General features: G+C 33.6%; 1 long non-coding RNA gene across 1 annotated transcript; it reads right to left on the bottom strand.

The window, feature by feature from the left end:
- Positions 1-8582: 8582 nt before the first annotated feature.
- Positions 8583-17779, bottom strand: LOC138341707 (uncharacterized). The gene is made up of 2 exons (XR_011214567.1): positions 17736-17779; positions 8583-8845 (listed from the first exon to the last, which is right to left on the bottom strand). It is a non-coding gene; the product is annotated as an uncharacterized lncRNA (long non-coding RNA).
- Positions 17780-19965: the final 2186 nt, after the last annotated feature.

The following is a 19965-nucleotide window of genomic DNA, read 5'->3' as shown; positions in this document are numbered from 1 at the left end:
GGGCTCAAGGACAATATGATAAAATTTTGAAATTCATGCATTACTTAAACTAATGTCAAATTATCTCTAAAATTATTAAATCCTATATGTATTTATCACAAGACTCCACTTCATACCATGTATACAGAACCCATTGACGTTGAGTTTCACAAAAAAAAATCATTCATTTGTACTCTTTCTCTCTTTGCTTCTCATCATTCTCAAAACTAAAAGAAAAAAAATGTTGATGGTGTGGCACAAACTGAAGAAGACGCTCTCACTTAAGCGTAAGAATAACTATTTCAAGAATGAGACAAACCATTCCAAATCAGTTGTTATTCCTTCATCGTCGTCCTCATTTGTTGTTTATGAGCCCCACCACACGTAATCATTCAAGGGCCCCCACCACACGTACTCATCCAAGGGCCGTTTTCATTTATCCTTTATTTTTATTTTTTGTTTCCCTATTTTACATTTTTTCCTTTTTTTTGGTCTAAAATTCTCCATGCATTTTTCCTATATTACTTTGCGACAATAATTAAATTGTTTCACCACTAAAAGTTGCAGATGACAACTAACAAACAAAAAATTGTGTTGGTTCTAAGTTTCTAACTTCTAAGTGAAATTTAATTATTGTTCTTACTTAATTATCCTTTATTTGTAATTTTGATTAAAATGACATATGAGGATATATATATATATATATATATATATATAACAACTCCACACAATTTAGAATGAGACACACGTGCAACACACACGCCCAGGACTAGTATGTAAAATAATCTATATAATTAAATTCTTGTAGTCAAAATAATTTTAGTTTAAATTGATAAATTAAAATTATAAATAGACCATTCTAACAATAATAACAATAAAACTTAACATTAGTGAGTTATTATCTTTTTTTCTTTTCAAATAAGTAAATAATAAATTAACTACTCACCAACAAACATATGTAACTCAGGGAATGTTTAGTTCAATTATCGTAAAATAATTTCTTGCTAATTTTTTTAAAAATAATTTAACACCGAGGATTTTATAAATATGAACTCTCAATTTTTTGTGTAAGAAAAAATTTAACCTCAATAACACTGTAATAAGTTATTGAAATTTATGCATTACTGAAATTAATGTTAAATAATCTCTAAAATTACTCAATCCTATATATATTTATCACAAGATTCCACTTCTTACTATATAGATAGAAACTGTTGACATTAAATTTCATAAAAAAAAAATTATTCATTTGCACTTTGTCTCTCTTTGCTTCTCATCTTTCCCTAAAGAAAAATAAAAAAAATGAAGATGGTTTGGCACAAACTTAAGAAGGCGCTCTCACTTAAGGGTAAGAATAATAATTAACTGAATGAGATACTCCATTCAAAATCACCTGCTACTTCGTTGTCGTCCTTGTGCCGTTTACCTGCTTCACCACACATACTCATCCAAGGGTCATTTTCATTTCCCTTTTCTTTTTATTATTTATAATATTTTACGTATTTTTTTTATCTAAAATTCTCCATCCATGTTTCCCATTACTTTTCGGCAATACTTAAGTTGCTTCACCACTAAACCAGATGACAACAAACCAACAAAAAATTGTGTTGGTTCTAAGTGAAATTTAATTCTTTTTCTTACTTAAGTAACCTTTATTTGTTGTTTTGATTAAGATGACGAATGATTTGGGACGAGATAGTTGCGGAGAAAATTCACCTAAGTTTTGATGAAATATGGGATAAACGTGCAACGCACGTGCCCATGACTAGTATGTAAAATAGTCTATATAATTAAAATCTTGTCGGCAAAATAATTTTAGTTTAAATTGATAAATTTAAATTATGAATATACCATTCTATCAATAATAATATAACTTAAGTTTAGTGAGTTATTATCTTTTTTATTTGCAAATAAGTAAATAAATTAAGTACTTACCAACCAACACATATAAGTCAGGGAATGTTTGGTTCAAATATCTTAAATTAATTTCTTGGCAGTTTTTATTAATAATCGAATACCAAGGATTTTATATATATGAAATCTTAAATTTTAACAAAAGAAAAAAATTAATTAATTATTTGAAGGAACTTCTTTATATTATTGGGCTCAAGGACACTATGATAATATTTTGAAATTCGTGCATTACTTAAACTAATGTTAAATTATCTCTAAAATTAATAAATCCTATATGTAATTATCACAAGACTTCACTTCTTACCATGTATACAGAACCCATTGTTATTGAATTTCACAAAAAAAATCATTCATTTGTACTCTTTCTCTCTTTGCTTCTCATTATTCTCAAAATTAAAAGAAAAAAAATGTTGATGGTGTGGCACAAACTGAAGAAGGCGCTCTCAGTTAAGCGTAAGAATAACAATTTTAAGAAAGAGACAAACCATTCCAAATCAGTTGTTATTCCTTCGTAGCCATCCTCCTTTGTTGTTTAGGTTCCCACCACACGTACTCATCCAAGGTCCCCCGCCACACGTGCTCATCCAAGGGACGTTTACATTTATCCTTTATTTTTATTTATTTTTCACTGTTCTATATTTTTTCCTTTTTTTTTGGTCTAAAATTCTCCATGCATTTTTTCAGTATTACTTTGCAACAATAGTTAAATTGCTTCACCACTAAAAGTGGCAGATGACAACTAACCAACAAAAAATTGTGTTGGTTCTAACTTCTAAGTGAAATTTAATCATTGTTCTTACTTAATTACCCTTTATTTGTAGTTTTGATTAAAATGAGAAATGAGGGGGCCGGGATAGTTGCTGAGAAAATCCACCAAATTTTTTATTAAGTATGGGATGCGTGAGATACATACATGTTCAAGTGTGTATATATATATATATATATATATATATATATATATATAACTCCACACAATTTAGCATGGGACACACGTGCAACAGGCACATGCTCAGGACTAGTATGTAAAATAATCTATATAATTAAAATCTTGTAGGCAAAATAATTTTAGTTTAAATTGATAAATTAAAATTATTAATACACCATTCTAACAATAATAATAATAGAACTTAGCTTTAGTGAGTTATTATCTTTTTTCTTTTCAAATAAGTGAATAATAAATTAACTACTCACCAACAAACACATATAACTCAGGAGATGTTTAGTTCAATTATCGTAAAAATAATTTCTTGCTAGTTTTTTTAAAAAATAATTTAACACCAAGAATTTTATAAATATGAACTCTTAATATTTTATATAAGAAAAGATTTTACCACTATGACAGTGTAATAAATTTTTGAAATTTGTGCATTACTCAAATTAATGTTGAATAATTTGTAAAATTACTCAATCCTATATGTATTTATCACAAAATTCTACTTCTTACTATATAGATAAATTTCATTGACATTAAATTTCACAAAAAAAAATCATTCATTTGCACTCTGTCTCTCTTTGCTTCTCATCTTTCTCCGGAGAAAAAGAAAAAAAATGAAGATGGTTTGACACAAACTTAAGAAGGCGCTCTCACTTAAACGTAAAAATAATAATTAACAGAATGAGATACACCATTCAAAATCACCTGCTATTCCTTCGTCGTTGTCCTACTTGTGTCGTTACCTGCTTCACCACACATACTCATCCAAGGGTCATTTTCATTTCTCTTTACTTTTTATCTTTTTTTTAATATTTTACGTGTTTTCCCTTTTTTTATCTAAAATTTTTCATCCATGTTTCCCATTTACTTTCCGACAATCCTTAAGTTGCTTCACCACTAAGAGTGCCTGATGACAACAAACCAACAAAAAATTGTGTTGGTTCTAAGTGAAATTTAACTCTTTTTCTTACTTAAGTAACCTTTATTTGTAGTTTTAATTAAGATGACAAATGAGACGGGGCGGAATAATTGGAGAGAAAATTCACCTAAGTTTGATTAACTATGGGATAAACGTGCAACGCACGTGCCCATGACTAGTATTTAAAATAATCTATAAAACTAAAATCTTGTAAGCATAACAATTATATCTTAAATTGTTAAATTAAAATTATGAATTTACCATTCTATCAATACTAATATAACTTAACATTAGGGAATTATTTATCTTTTTTCTTTTCAAATAAGAAAATAGTGAATTAACTACTTACCAACCAACACATATAACTTGGGGAATGTTTGGTTTAGATATCGTAAAATAATTTCATGCTAGTTTTTATTACTAATCGAATACCAAGGATTTTATATATATGAACTCTTAAATTTTAACAAAATATAAAATTGTTTAATTTTTTGAAAGCCCTTCTTTATATCATTGACCTCAAGAACACTATAATAAATTTTTGAAATTTGTGCACTACTTAAATTAATGTTAGATTATACCTAAAATTACTCAATTTTATATGTATTTATAACAATACTCCACCTCTTACCATGTATACAGAACCCATTGACATTGAGTTTCACAAAAAAATCATTCATTTGCACTATTTCTCTCTTTGCTTCTCATCATTCTCTGATGTAATAGAAAAAATGTTGATGGTCTGGCACAAACTGAAGAAGACGCTCTCACTCAAGTATTAGAATATTCTCAAAATGAGACACGCCATTCCAAATTAGTTGTTATTCCTTCGTTCCTGTCCTCCTGTTTTGTTTACCAGCCCCACCACACGTACTCATCCAAGGACCGTTTTAATTTATCCTTTCTTTTTATTTTTTTGTTTTACTATTTTATGTTTTTTCCTTTTTTTTTTGTCTAAAATTCTCCATGCATGTTTCCCGTATTACTTTCCGACAATAATTAAATTGCTTCACCACTAAGAGTGGCAGATGACAACTAACCAATAAAAAATTGTGTTGGTTCTAACTTCTAAGTAAAATTTTATTATTATTCTTACGTCATTACCCTTATTTGTAGTTTTGATTAAGATGAAATGAGGAGGGGGGGGGGGATAGTTGCACAGAAAATCCACCTAAGTTTTGATTAAATATGGGATACACGTACAACGCACGTGCCCATGACTAGTATGTAAAATAATCTGTATAATTAATATCTTGTAAGCATAATAATTATAGCTTAAATTGTTAAATTAAAATTATATCATTCTATCAATAATATATAATTTAATATTAGCGAATTATTTATCTATTTTCTTTTCAAATAAGTAAATAATGAATTAACTACTTACCAACCAACACATATAACTCATGGAATGTTTGGTTTAAATAATGTTAATAATTTCTTTCTAGTTTTTATTAACAATTGAATGCCAAGGATATTATAAATATTAACTCTGAAATTTTTACAAAAGAAAAAAGTTAATTAATTTTTGAAAGCCCTTCTTTAGTTTAGTGACGTCAAGGACACTATAATATTTTTTTGAAATTCGCGCATTACTTAATCTAATGTTATATTATCTTTAAAATTACTCAACCCTATATGTATTTATCACAAGCCTCCACTTCTTACCACACATGTAGAACCCATTGACATTGAATTTCACAAAAAAAATCATTCATTTGCACTTTCTCTCTTTGCTTCTCATCATTCTCCAAAGTAAAAGAAAAAAAATGTTGATGGTCTGGCACAAACTGAAGAAGGCTCTCTCACTTAAGCGTAAGAAGAACAATTTCCAGAATAAGACACATAATTCCAAATCAGCTAATATTCCTTCGTAGTTGTCCTCCTTGTGTCGGGCCATTTTCGTTTCTCTTTTCTTTTTATTTTTTGTTTTACTATTTTACGTTTTATTCATTTTTTATCTAAAATTCTCCATCCAGGTTTCCTTTTTTACTTTCCGACAATATTTAAATTGCTTAACCATTAAAAGAGGCAGATGACAATAAACCAACCAAAAATTGTGTTGGTTATAACTTCTAAGTGAAATTTAATTCTTGTTCTTACTTAAATATCCTTTATTTGTAGTTTAAATTAAGATGACAAATAAGACGGGATGAGATAGATACGAAGAAAATCCACCTAAAATTATAAAGACCTCAATCCACCCACCCCATATAGCTTGATTTCTCGTAAATCATCCCCACATAAATTACAATTTTTAGAAAATATTTATTTAAACTCAATATAAATTGCAATTTGTTCTGCGTAAATTTATGAAAACATATAATTTTAACCTTCCCTGTCTTTCATATCTCATTCCCTAGTTTTGTTCATTATTAATTTTACTATTACTTTCAACGTATCAATGAGGGAATAGATTGATTTATTAATTTTTACATTTTTCTCGGCATTGATTAGTGAACTAAAGAAATCCAATTTTATAATATAATATTTTCAACCTTAATTTTCTTTTAACGTCATTATAAAAGCAATAGGGGTATCATTCTGTTGTTTCGGTATATATATATATATATGTATATATAAAAAACATTGACCGTTGTTGGATTTTACCATACAAACGTTTTAAATTGATTTTTGTAATTAATTAAATCACCTTTTATTTTAAGTTCAAGTATTGAAAATTAAAACTATCTTTCATTTATTTATTTCATGAAAAAAGCCACTACTTTTCAGAGCTAAAGAAGAAAAACTTTAAGGATGTTTCAGGAATCTTCCTTTATTTGACTAATCTCTCTTTGTAATTTACAGTATAATATTTATCTCCCCTGTTTTGAGTTTTTTTTACCATAATTATTTTTAAAACTATTTTAATTGATTCAAATAATTATAATTTGAATCAATATTATACATTTTTGGTTAATTAATTTTATTAGTATCTTTTAAGAAATAAAAGAACCAGTAACTAAAAGAATAACCTATACCTAGTTAAATAGTTTATATGTGCTCAAGTAGGATGCGGCTCGCCTCTACTAGTTGTTTCATTTAGTCCCTCCATTCCCCTTTTGATTGGTGACATGTGTCATTTAACAAAATAAATGACTAAGATTTTCTTTTCTAAATATGACTCTATATACGTCTCTAATAATAATAGGTATAAACGATTAGTGTATTGCTTTTGTTGTCACGCTCGGAGTCTACACCCTGGACGTGATCGGCATCCAATGGCCATTTCTAGCATTGAGCGAACCGTTGAACTAACTTTTTTAACTCAGCGGAAGACTTAACTTAAGTCGATCATAAAGATGGATCATTCTCATAAGTGAATACTTTAAATAATCATCTTGGCCAAAATGACACTTAAGTCTCAAAATTAACACACCAGACATGTAGAATAAAGAGACTAAAACCTCAACTGTCTGACTGTCTATGAAGCCTCTACTACTACTATGATGAATGTTGGGACAAACCACACATTTTATAAAAGGAATACAGAAAGAAATCAAAGGAGTCCTCCGAATGCAAGGAGACTTTTCACTGACTCTGGATGCTCAAACTGGATCAACGAAGCGCTGCGTGCTGATCCTGGTTACGTGTATCTGCATCATAAAATAATGCAAGCCAACTGACATCAGTATATTGAATGTACAAGTATGCGAGTTGGAATGTTAAACAACAACTACTAAGCTTGAAAGGATCAAGAATGAACCTACCTTGGCTCCGCTCAACTCATAAAATAACAACACAATATAAAGTAGTAAGGACACATGCGATATAAAGAAAGCTTGTAAAACTGTGTAAACACTTAGCTCATCAAAGATAAAACAATAATAAACTCAAATTTACTTATATATAAAAGTAATATAATTTCTGTGGGATATTCTCTAACCGACAACCATCACTATGAGCCTAAGTGATGCACAACGTATTACCTCACGTTGCAAGAGGACCGCTCTATACCTTGTCGTCAGTTAGATGCTGAACTACTAAGTGGATCTACTAGTCTATGTTAAAAAGCATTAATGAATCATCTAAAATGTATGATCCTTTATTTGTCCATGTTGGCTACATGTTTCATGGAGACTTGAGTTAATATGAATTCGCATCACCATATCGGTTCTCAATACTACTTCCAAAATACTCAGTTCATATGTCTTTAAAGCAACTTCTTCTCTAGTTTGAGATAATTGCTCAAACTTAGCTTCAATAACTTTCTTGGAAATCATAGTTTCCTTTTTATTTTACTAAAACTAGTCATAGGCTCTGTGAAAATCTAGCTACCTCTCTTTCTCAAAAGTTTGAAAATATTTTGTTTAAACTCTTAGGGACTACTTAGTTCCCTTATCACTCTTGAGAAGTGAACTCAAATTGTTACTCTTTGCTTAACTTGAAACTTAACTCTTAGGGGATACGTAGTTCCCTTATACTTAGTTCCCTTGTAGACTTTGAGAATTTAACTCAAATCTTTACTCAACTCATTTCTTGAACCTTAACACAAAGTTAAAATGTTTGTTTAAGACTCTTGAATGCTTTATGAACTTACTTTGACTTGCTTCTTAACTTTTATACTTAACTCTAAACTTCTTTGACTTTGATCTTAACTTCCCTTGAATTGGATTATGGATTCAGGGATCATGATCTCATGTTTATGGATGATTTGATGATGTTTACGTGTACTTTAGAGTTGTCACGACCCAAAACAAGTCGTGGCTGGAACCCACACTTAACCTCCTAGGTGAGTGAACAAACAAATCTAAACCCCAACATTTACCAATAGATCAACTATGAATAACAAAAACAATGCGGAATATTCAAAACTTATTAATGTAAACAATTAAATAAGCTTTTAAAGTTTAACATTCATTATCCCCAAAATCTGAAAGTCATCACATCAAAGACATTTATCGTCAAATTACCAAGTCAAAGAGTATTTAAGAAACTAAAATAAGAAAAAAGATGATACATGTCCGAAATTCAAAGACATCAAGATGTTAATGAGAGAATCCAGCACGAACTAGAAATAATAGCTCACCCTGAACTCTGATGTGCTGGAGACTGGCTAGAGCTGAGGGCGAGTCGAAGTCGATGGTACACTTGTTGCACTCCACAAAATAACAAAGAAGAAAATACAAGTAGGGGTCAGTACAAGGAACACGTACTGGGTAGGTATCATTGGTCAACTCAAAATAGAAATCAATATATATTGAATAATAATATAAAATCAACTACAATACTTAACAGGTGGCAAACAACAAACACATGAACCAGTGACAACAACACCATAATAGGTACACCATCAATCACAACATCAACCACACCTATGAGGACTCTTGCCTCCACACCATACTCATTTGAAAAATAGGTTATTTGAGATTAAGTATATTAAGTTAATTCAAGATTCCTTTCCTTTAATGTTATTGTGTCAAAACGTGACACTCTTGATCCCATATATCGTGTTGAAATGTAACACTTCGATCCTATAATACCGTGTCGGAACGTGACACTCCGATCCAATAATACCATGTTAAAACGTGATACTCTGATCCAATTATCTCATTATTTTATTTCATCAATCCTTCTTTATTCAAGGCGTCATTTTAATAGAGAGAGTTCAAGATTAGAAATTCAACAGTATCATAATTTTAGGCCAACCACAAACCACACAATCAAGCCATACAACCACATTATGAAGTACATAGGAGACTTTACAATATCACTTAATACATATCAATCTCTATTGAGAGTTTATCTATCAAATAGAAAAACCATAACCTACCTCCACCGAAGAATCGTAGTCAAGAAAACTACTTCTCCAATGCCTTTCCTTTCCTTAACGCTTCTCAAAGTTTTTAATCTATCAAGTATACATGCATAATTTATATATTAAAGAGTCTACAAACAGTTATATTATTATATGTCTATGCCTAAACCCAAGAACTCACCTAATTGTATAATAAATTTTCTAATGTTCCAACTTATGGATAAGTCTCAATTCTCCAATTATCATAACATTTATAGTATTCAAACAATGTGATACACCTAATATTTAGTTAATTATCTCAATAAATTTAAACTTAAATTATAATGGGATAATATATAAAAATAATCTCAACATCAAACACCGATATACTCTTCGACGTTAATATCACTACACTAGGATGCAATATTTTCTGCCTGAATGGAACTTATTACATTCATTAATAATCAATTATTTAAGACATTATTATCCAATCATTGCCATCATCATGGCAATTATTATCTATTTGTCAATTTTCAGCCCCTCTCCAAATGCTAATCCCAATACGCTATCCCTAATCATCCAACTTTACTGTTGCCAAACTTTCATTCTAATTTCTTTACACACACTATAAAATTGATAAAATTCATTCCCTCCAGCAAGCATTATTTACTTTGTCCAAAGAAATATTGAACATAAAGTATTAAACAAAAGGATGTTCTTAAATTGACTTTATAAAATAATCATCTAAAGATCAAATAATATTCTTTATTTCACCGGTAATCATGAAACCTTATCATCATAAATCTAACCATTACATTATTATTATATGATTTTATATAAGTAACAATCTCAACATATTGAAAGTTTGGTTAGTTTCTTACCTGAAGCTGTTGTCGGTTTCTTCCTCTTTATTCACACCGCTTTCTATTATTCTACAAATTATCCTCTACCCTAATCTAATATACTAATTATAAAAGTTATAAAAGTGGTCCACTATTAATTTTAATGTTATATTCTTTAACCACCATGTACATAAATTATTAAAATTACCCACAATTTCATACTTGTAATTATGAATAGTCCAAACCCAATTAGAACCCACCAAAAAATATTTTATGAAATACAAGGCTTTAGCACTCGAAACGACCAAAAGGGTCATTACAATAGATACCAATTTACTCATCGTTCGTCCTCAAATGACCAAAAAAAAGGCGAGGGTGAGAAAGAGTACTTGAATCGGTAAAAAGATGTGGATATCTTTCATGCATATCAGCCTCACTCTCCCAAGTGGACTCTTCAACTGACTGATTCTTCCACTTAACCTTGATAGAAGCAATCTCTTTTGATCTCAATTTGCGGACTTCCCTATCTAGAATAGCAATAGGTTCCTCCTCGTAAGACAGATTCTCATCAAGAAGAACTGAATCCCAACGAATAATATAATTTCCATCACCATGGTATTTTTTCAGCATAGACACATAAAATACCGGGTGCACTCCTGACAACCCTGGAGACAATGCCAATTCATAGGCCACCTCCCCCACGCGCTTCAGAACTTCAAATGGACCAATATACCTCAGACTGAGCTTACCTCGCTTACCAAACCGCATCACACCTTTCATCGGTGAAACCTTCAACAAGACTTGTTCACCCTCCATAAAATCCAAGTCCCTAACCTTTCTATCTGCATATTCCTTCTGCCTACTCTGAGCTGCGAGAATAAATTTCACTTTCTCTAATGATTCCCTCAGAAGATCAGTACCCCAATGTCTAACCTCAAATGCATCAAACAAACTAATGGGAGACCTACATCTCCTCCCATACAGTGCCTCAAATTGGGCCATATCAATACTTGAGTGATAACTATTGTTGTACGAAAACTCTGCTAAGGGTAAGAATTTATCCCAATGACCACCAAAATCTATCACACACGCATGAAGCATATCCTTCAACACATGAATTGTTCGCTCAGACTGCCCATCGGTCTGAGGGTGAAATGCAGTACTAAGATCCAATCTAGTACCTAATTCAACATGTAGGGTCCTCCAAAACATAGAAATAAATTGCTTACCTCTATCTGATATGATGAAAAGTTGAACTTCATGCAATCGAACAATTTCTGAGATATAGAGTTTGGCTAACTTCTCTACATTGTAAGTCATCTTGACCGGAATGAAGTGAGCAAACTTAGTTAACCTGTCAACAATTACCCAAATAGAATCATACTTGCCCAATGTCTTTGGAATACCAACTACGAAATCCATTACAATTCTTTCCCACTTCCATTCAGCAATGAGCATTCTATGAAGTGTCCCTCCGGTCCTCTGGTGTTCATACTTTACCTTCTGACGATTCAGGCATTGGGCAATAAAATCAACAGTGTCACGCTTCATTCTACTCCACTAAAAATGTTGCTTTAGATCACGATACATCTTGGTTGCACCAAGATGTATAGAATACCTTGAACTATGAGCTTCTGTAAGAATATTGTGGATCAAATCATTCACACGGGGCACACATACCCTTACCTTAATCCTTATGACGCCTTCTTCATCAATTACTGCCTCTTTAGCCTCTCCTCGCAATACCATATTTCAAATTCGGCTCAGCTTCTCATCAACAAACTGCTTTCCCTTAATCTTGTCAAAGAAAAGAAGATCTTGCCTCCACACAGGCCAAAAATCCTCCTTTCTCTAGTACTTCAAGCCTCATAAAGTCATTAGCAAGAGTTTGAACTTCTCAAGCCAATGGGCGTCTAGAAACCTAAAAGTGGGCTAAACTACCCATGCTCCCTGCTATTCTACTTAAAGCATCTGTCACAACATTAGCTTTTCCTGGGTGATACAAAATAGTAATATCATAGTCTTTCAATAGTTCCATCCACCTCCGCTGCCTCAAATTCAAATCTTTCTGAGTAAAGACATATTGTAAACTATGATGATCTGTATAAATTTCACACTTGACCCCATATAGATAATGTCTCCATTGCTTTAATGCAAATACAATTGCAGCCAACTCCAAATCATGGATTGAATAGTTACGTTCATGCTCTTTCAATTGCCTCAAAGCATAAGCAATCACATTCCTCTCATGCATTAGTACTGCACCCAAACCAGAATAAAATGCATTACAATAAACAGTAAAATTCTTATCTTCCACTAGCAAGGTAAGAATTGGTGCAGTAGTCAACAAGGTCTTGAGTTTCTGAAAACTTTCTTCACATTCATCCGACCATACAAATGGAACATTCTGCTTAGTCAAATTTGTCAGCTGCGAAGCAATAGAAGAAAATCCCTTGACGAATTGACGGTAGTAGCTAGCTAAACCGACAAAGCTCCTTACCTCTGCAACATTAGTAGGTCTTACCCAACTCTTCACTGCTTCAATCTTAGAAGGATTCACCATCACTCCATCCTTATAAACCACGTGCCCCAAGAAGGACACTAAATCGAGCCAAAACTCACACTTGGAGAATTTGGCGTAAAACATTTTCTCCCTTAACAACTCCAATACAATTCTCAAATGTTCCTCATGTTCTTTCCTGCTCTTTCAGTATATCATAAATAAATACAGTAACAAAGAGGTCAAGATATGACTTAAAAATCCCATTCATCAGGCTCATGAGAGCAGCGGGTGCATTCTTAAGCCGAAAAGAGATTACTAAGAATTCATAATGCCCATACCTGGTTTGGAAAGCAGTCTTTGGCACATCTGTTACCCGTATTTTAAATTGTTGATAACCGGATCTCAAATCAATTTTTTAGTGACACAAGCACCTTGTAACTGATCTAACAAATCATCAATGTGAGGAATGGGACACTTGTTCTTAATAGTTACCTTATTTAACTGCTTGTAGTCTATGCATATCCGAAAACTTCCATCTTTCTTCTTCACAAATAACACAGGAGCACCCCAAGGGGATGCACTCGGTCTAATAAAACCTTTACCTAACAACTCCTAAAGTTGGGCCTTTAACTCCCTTAACTCTGCTAGAGCCATTCCATAATGGGGAATGGAAATGGGGCGAGTACCCGGCTCCATATTAATACAAAAATTAATATCCCTAACCGGTAGCGTACCAGGAAGGTTTGCAGAAAAAAAACCCAGAAACTCCTAAACTATCGAAACATACACAATCGAAGGTACTTTGGAAGTATCATTCCTGAGATATGCCAAGAAAGCTAAACAACCCTTACTCACCATCCTCTTAGCACGAAAGAAGGACATAATACAAACTAGAGTGGAAATATAGTCACCCTCCCACACTAGCGGATCTGTCCTAGGCTTGGCCAATGTCGCAGTTTTAGCATTACAATCTAAGATTGCAAAATTTGGAGAAAGTCAATCCATACCCAGAATTACATCAAAATAAACCATCTCTAGAATATTCATATCTACATAAGTATTGCTCCCCATAAAAGTCACAAGGCATGACCTATACACCTTCTCAACTATCAGAGACTCACCCATAGGAGTAGACACGAATAGGCATGTCAAGAAAATTCAAATATAAATCAAGACCAGTAGCAAATGAGGAAGATATATATGAAAATGTGGATCCAGGACCAAACAATACAGAAGACATACAATCAGAGACAAAAGAGTACCTATGATAACAACATCATATGTCTCTGCTTCAGACTTCCCACAGAAGGCATAACAATGGGCCCTATCACCTGTGTGTCCATTGCCCCTACCAAGCTGAGCTGTAGTAGTTCCAAGTTGACTGCCACCCCGACTGAACTGGTAACCACCATTACCTTGGCCACCACGTCCTCCAAAATGGCAGCCTCTACCATGACCACCTCTACCTCTAACTACTGGGTTCTGTAACTCTGTTTTGGACAATATTTCCTAATATGTCCAGCCTTTCCACATCCATAACAATTCTTGGAGTAAAGTATAGGTCTTTGTGAAAATGAAAAAGTCTGGAGATAACCTCCAAAATCAAAAAAAGGTTGACTGGTCTGCGATGGACCCCCAGTTGAAGCTTGCAATGAAGACTGAATAGGACGGGCTGGGTAACCTCGTGAACTCTGCCCTCTGGAGTAAGAACCACTAAAATCACCTCCCTTACAAAACTTCTGAAATGTTTACCCCGTGGTAAAGTCATCTGGCTTCACCCCCTTTACCTCTATCACAAAATCAACCACTTCCTGAAAGGATTTTGCTGCAGCAGCTACCTGTAAGGCTAGAATCTGCAAATCTGACCTTAGTCCTTTCACAAAGCGGTGAATCCGCTCTTGTGGACTGAAGCAAAGCTGAGTGGCATACCTTGATAGTGCACGAACTTAGCCTCATAAGCAGCAACAGACATCCTTCTTTTCTCTAAGCTCAGGAACTCATCTCTCCTCCTATCCCTCAATGTTCGGGGTATATACTTCTCCATAAATAAGTTAGAAAATGATGCCCAAGTCATAGGATGGTGCTTTGCTGGTTGACACTTAACGTACGACCGCCACCACATTTTGGCATCCCCCTGAAACTGGTAGGTCACAAACTCAGCACCGAATCGTTCTACTATGTCCATCTTATGTAGCAGCTCATGACAATCAACCAGAAAATCATAGGCATCTTCAGATTCAGCACCCTTGAAGACTGGAGGTTTCAACTTTAAGAACCTAATGAAAAGGTCATGCTGATCACCTACCATTATAGACCCTGTAGTCAATCGAGGAAACATGCCTACTTCCGGTGATGCATCCATGCGGGGAGCCACAACAGTTGCATATTGTTCTCCCTGAACATGAGGTGCTAGTGCAGAAAACACTGGAGGTGTCTGGCCCTGATCAGATAACTCGCTAAAAGAACCTGATTAATCATCTCTAGGGTAGGCTGGGGTGGTACTTCCTTATCCTGAATCTGCTCATTTTCCCCTTCTTCACCCTCTCTCACTACCTCATCAGTCGGTGGAGGAGTCACTACTCTATTCCTTGCTAGACCAGGTGTTTGTCCTCTGCCTCTAGTGGGCGTCTTCCTGCGACCTCTACCACGGCCTGTTTCCACTGCTCCTCCTCGAGTTACAACCCCAATGGTTGGCTCAGACGCACCCTGTCTTGCCGGAGTTGGTCTTGGCACAATTATTGCTCTAGTTCTAACCATCTGCGAAATAAAGTGAGAAGTTCAGATACCAATTTGTATCACCTAGATACCAATTGGATCCAAGTAATAGCACGAAAGAAAGAAAGAATGAAGTTTCCCTAAAGTCCTATAGCCTCTCGAAGAAAAGTAAAAGTGTCCCCATACCGTTCCTCAAGACTCTACTAGACTTTTCCTTGTGTGATGAGACCAGCGAACCTAACACTCTGATACCAAGTTTGTCACGACCCAAAATGAGTCGTGAGTGGAACCCACACTTAACCTCCTAGGTGAGTGAACTAAAAAATTTGAACCCCAATATTTACCAATAGATCAACTATGAATAACAAAAATAATGCGGAAGATCCAAAACTTATTAATGTAACCAATTAAATAAGCTTCTAAAGTTTAACATTCATTATTCCCAAAATCTGGAAGTCATCACATCAAGGACATCTATCGTCAAATTACCAAGTCTAAGAGTATTTAAGAAACCAAAATAAGCAAAAAATGGTCTATGTCCAAAATTCAAAGACATCAAGCCGTGAATAAGAGAATCCAGCACGAGCTAGAAATAATAGCTCACCCTGAACTCTGATGTGCTGGAGACTGGCTAGAGCTGAAGGCGAGTCGAAGTTGATTGTACACTTGTTGCACTCCACAAAATAACAAAGAAGAAAATACAAGTAGGGGTCAGTACAAGGAACACGTACTGAGTAGGTATCATCGGTCAACTCAAAATAGAAATCAATATATATTGAATAATAATATAAAATTAACTACAATACTTAATAGGTGGCAAACAACAAACACATGAACAAGTGACAACAACACCATAATAGGTACACCATCAATCACAACATCAAGCACACCTATGAGGACTCCTGCCTCCACACCATACTCATTTGAAAAATAGGTTATTTAAGATTAAGTATATTAAGTTACTTCAAGATTCCTTTCCTTTAATGTTACTGTCGGAACGTGACACTCCGATCCCATATATCATGTCGGAACGTAACACTCCGATCCCATAATACTGTGTCGGAACGTGACACTCCGATCCAATAATACCATTCGGAACGGGATACTCCGATCCAATTATCTCATTATTTAATTTCATCAAGCCTTCTTTATTCAAGGCGTCATTTTAATAGAGAGGGTTCAAGATTAGAAATTCAACAGTCTCATAATTTTAGGCTAACCACAACCATACAATCAAGACATACAACCACACCATCAAGTATATAGGAGACTTTACAATATCACTTAATACATATCAATCGCAATTGAGAGTTATTCTATCAAATAGAAATAAACCATAACCTACTTCCACCGAATAATCGAAGTCAAGACAACTACTTCTCCAATGCCTTTCCTTTCCTTAACGCCTCTGAACGTTTTTAATCTATAAAGTATACATGCATAATTTATATATTAACGAGTCTACAAACAGTTATATTATTATATGTCTATGCCTAAACCCAAGAACTTACCTAATTGTATAATAAATTTCCTAATGTTCCAACTTATGGATAAGTCTCAATTTCTCCAATTATCATAACTTTTATAGTATTCAAACAATTTAATACACCTAATATTTAATTACTTATCTCAATAAATTTAAACTTAAATTACAATGGGATAATATATAAAAAGAATCTCAACATCAAACACCGATATATACTCCCCGGCATTAATATCACTCACTAGGATGCAACATTTTCTGCTTGAATGGAACTTATTACACTCATTAATAATCAATTATTTAAGGCATTCTTATCCAATCATTGCCATCATCATGGCAATTATTAGCTATTTGTCAATTTTCATCTCATCTCCAAATGTTAATCCCAATACGCTATCCCTAATCGTCCAACTATTACTGTTTCCCAACTTTCATTCTAATTTCTTTACATACAATATTAAATTGATAAAATTCATTCCCTCCAGCAAGAATTATTTACTTGTCCAAAGAAATATTGAACTTAAAATATTTAACAAAAGGATGTTCTTAATTCGACATTATAAAGTAATCGTCTAAAGATCAAATAGTATTCTTTATTTCACCGGTAATCATGCAACCTTATCATCATAAATCTAACCATTACATTATTACTATATAAATTATTATAAGTAAGAATCTAAACATATTGAAAGTTTGATAAGTTTCTCACCTGAAGCCGTTGTCGGTTTCTTCCTCTTTATTCATATCGGTTTCTATTATTCTACAAATTATCCTCTACCCTAATCAAATATACTAATTATAAGAGTTATAAAAGTGGTCCACTATTAATTTTAATGTTATATTCTTTAACCACCAAGTATATAAATTATTAAAATTACCCCACTAATTTTATAATTTTAATTATGAATAGTCCATAGCCAATTAGAACCCAACAAAAAAAATTTATGAAATATAAGGCTTTAGCACTTTAAACGACCAAAAGGGTCGTTACCGAGTGTTGGAATCAACTCGGAATAATAGGTACATCACTTAGGAAGTAGTACAAAAAGATGGGGGAGAAATGAGATCTCCAGGGGCGCTTTGAGAGGCGCAGGGCGCCAGAGCCCGACGGACAGACACTGTCCTCAGGCGCTTTGGCGCGCTGCGCCAGAGCCTGATAGATAGGGTCTATCCTGAAGGGCTCTGGTAGGTGCGGCGCCCCAGCGCCTGTCAAACAGTTTTTCCAACTTTTCTTCTCCGATTTTCAACTCTAAACTTCCCAACTTCCAAGGATCTTCCCCAAAAACACTTAGGATCACTAATATACTCAATACCCAATAGTTTAGACTCGTAAGAAAGCCCAGAAACACAAATCCAATCAACTAGGACATGTTACAACCCATTCAATCAAGAACGATAATTTTTTAGTCAAAATATCCATGTTCATCATCTAATCTACTCTAACTTGGTGAATTAAATCAAATTGGTGTGTGAGTGGAAAAATCCATCACAAAATGATCTCACATACCATTAAAGGGATCACCCCCGACGAAATTCACACAACGATTCTTGCCTTTCTTGAAGAATTCTTGATCTTCCTCCCTCTCCTCTTTTTTCTCCAAAGCCCTAAGCGTTCTCAACTTTGCTAAAACTGAATTGGGACTTAGTTTTACTCCTAATAATCCCTTAAAACTAATTAGGAAATAGTAGGATAAAAAGACTACTTTACCCTTACTAAAATCCGGATTGGACCTTCGTCAGTCCAACAACCCAGCTTCCGAAGGAATATCTCCCTCATATGATATAGAAAATAAGCAAATTAGACGGTGTTGGAAAGATATTCCAAAGGGCCTTCCAACAATTTAAATAACTTTCACTAACTTCTCCTGAGCTGGAAGTTATGGTCGTTTAAAAATGACCAAAAACTCACTTTTAAAATTTAGGAAATTTCCAGATTTTCTTATTTATTTCCAAAAAGGATTATTCTTGGTTTCTTAGCTTATTCTTAGTTCTTTCAAGTTAAAAGATGTCACATTTGTATTCAATTATATGATATTGTTGTTGCAGGAAACATGTGTAATTTTCCTTGGGAGTATGAAAGCTGAGAAAGCTAAGGTCATATTTACTTTTAAATGCATCCATTCTGATAGGTATTAATGTTTCTAGCTGTTTTGATGGGTTACTCACAAGTGCAGGGGCCTGGTCCTCTGCAGAATATGAATACTAGTCCAGTGTCAACATGCTATACAATTGTAAAAGTTGTCCACATTAGGAAGTTGGTGAAGTTGCAGAGTACTGCACCAATTTGAAGCGACAAGGTTGTTTGTACGTTGAATAATAATTCTTCATGGTATATATTCAACAAAAATCAACACGATGGATCATTTATTCAAAGAGAGAAACTTTCAAGCTTCAAAACAACAAGGGACTTGATAGAGTGCTTCTATTGCTTTATTTACCAGTTGTACTTTTGTTTGCTTGTAATAGTGGTTAAATTATAGGAATCATTTTGCTTGTAAAAGAAATGTTTCAAGTTTGTTTGAATCACTGTAAGATCTAGGTTAAGGGTAACTTATGGTCTTACTTTTGAAGTCTATATTAATCAGTTAGGATTAGTATAGAGAGTAGTGTTGTATTTGTTGTCTTTCATCTAAGTAATAGGTGATATTGCTTAGTGTGGACATTAATAGGCTAATCTCTTTTTGTAAATTGGTTCTTGTATTTTCTTTGAGAAGATAAATGAAAGTAGTTTGAAAAGTTATGTTGAGAGAGGTCGTGGTTTTACTCCCTTGAGAAAGGAGGTTTCCATGTAAAGTTGTGTCTGTAATCTTTACTTCGGCATTTACTGTACTTTGTGCTAGTATAACCGTGTCGAGGACCTAGTCACATAGATACGGGTGGACGCATACATTCCAACAAATGGTATTAGAGTATGCCTTTTCATTTTGGTTAACACCAAG

Source organism: Solanum lycopersicum, chromosome 2, assembly GCF_036512215.1.
Source record: "Solanum lycopersicum chromosome 2, SLM_r2.1".
In the NCBI taxonomy this organism is placed as follows: Eukaryota; Viridiplantae; Streptophyta; class Magnoliopsida; order Solanales; family Solanaceae; genus Solanum; species Solanum lycopersicum.
This window is presented reverse-complemented; position numbering and strand designations above follow the sequence as displayed.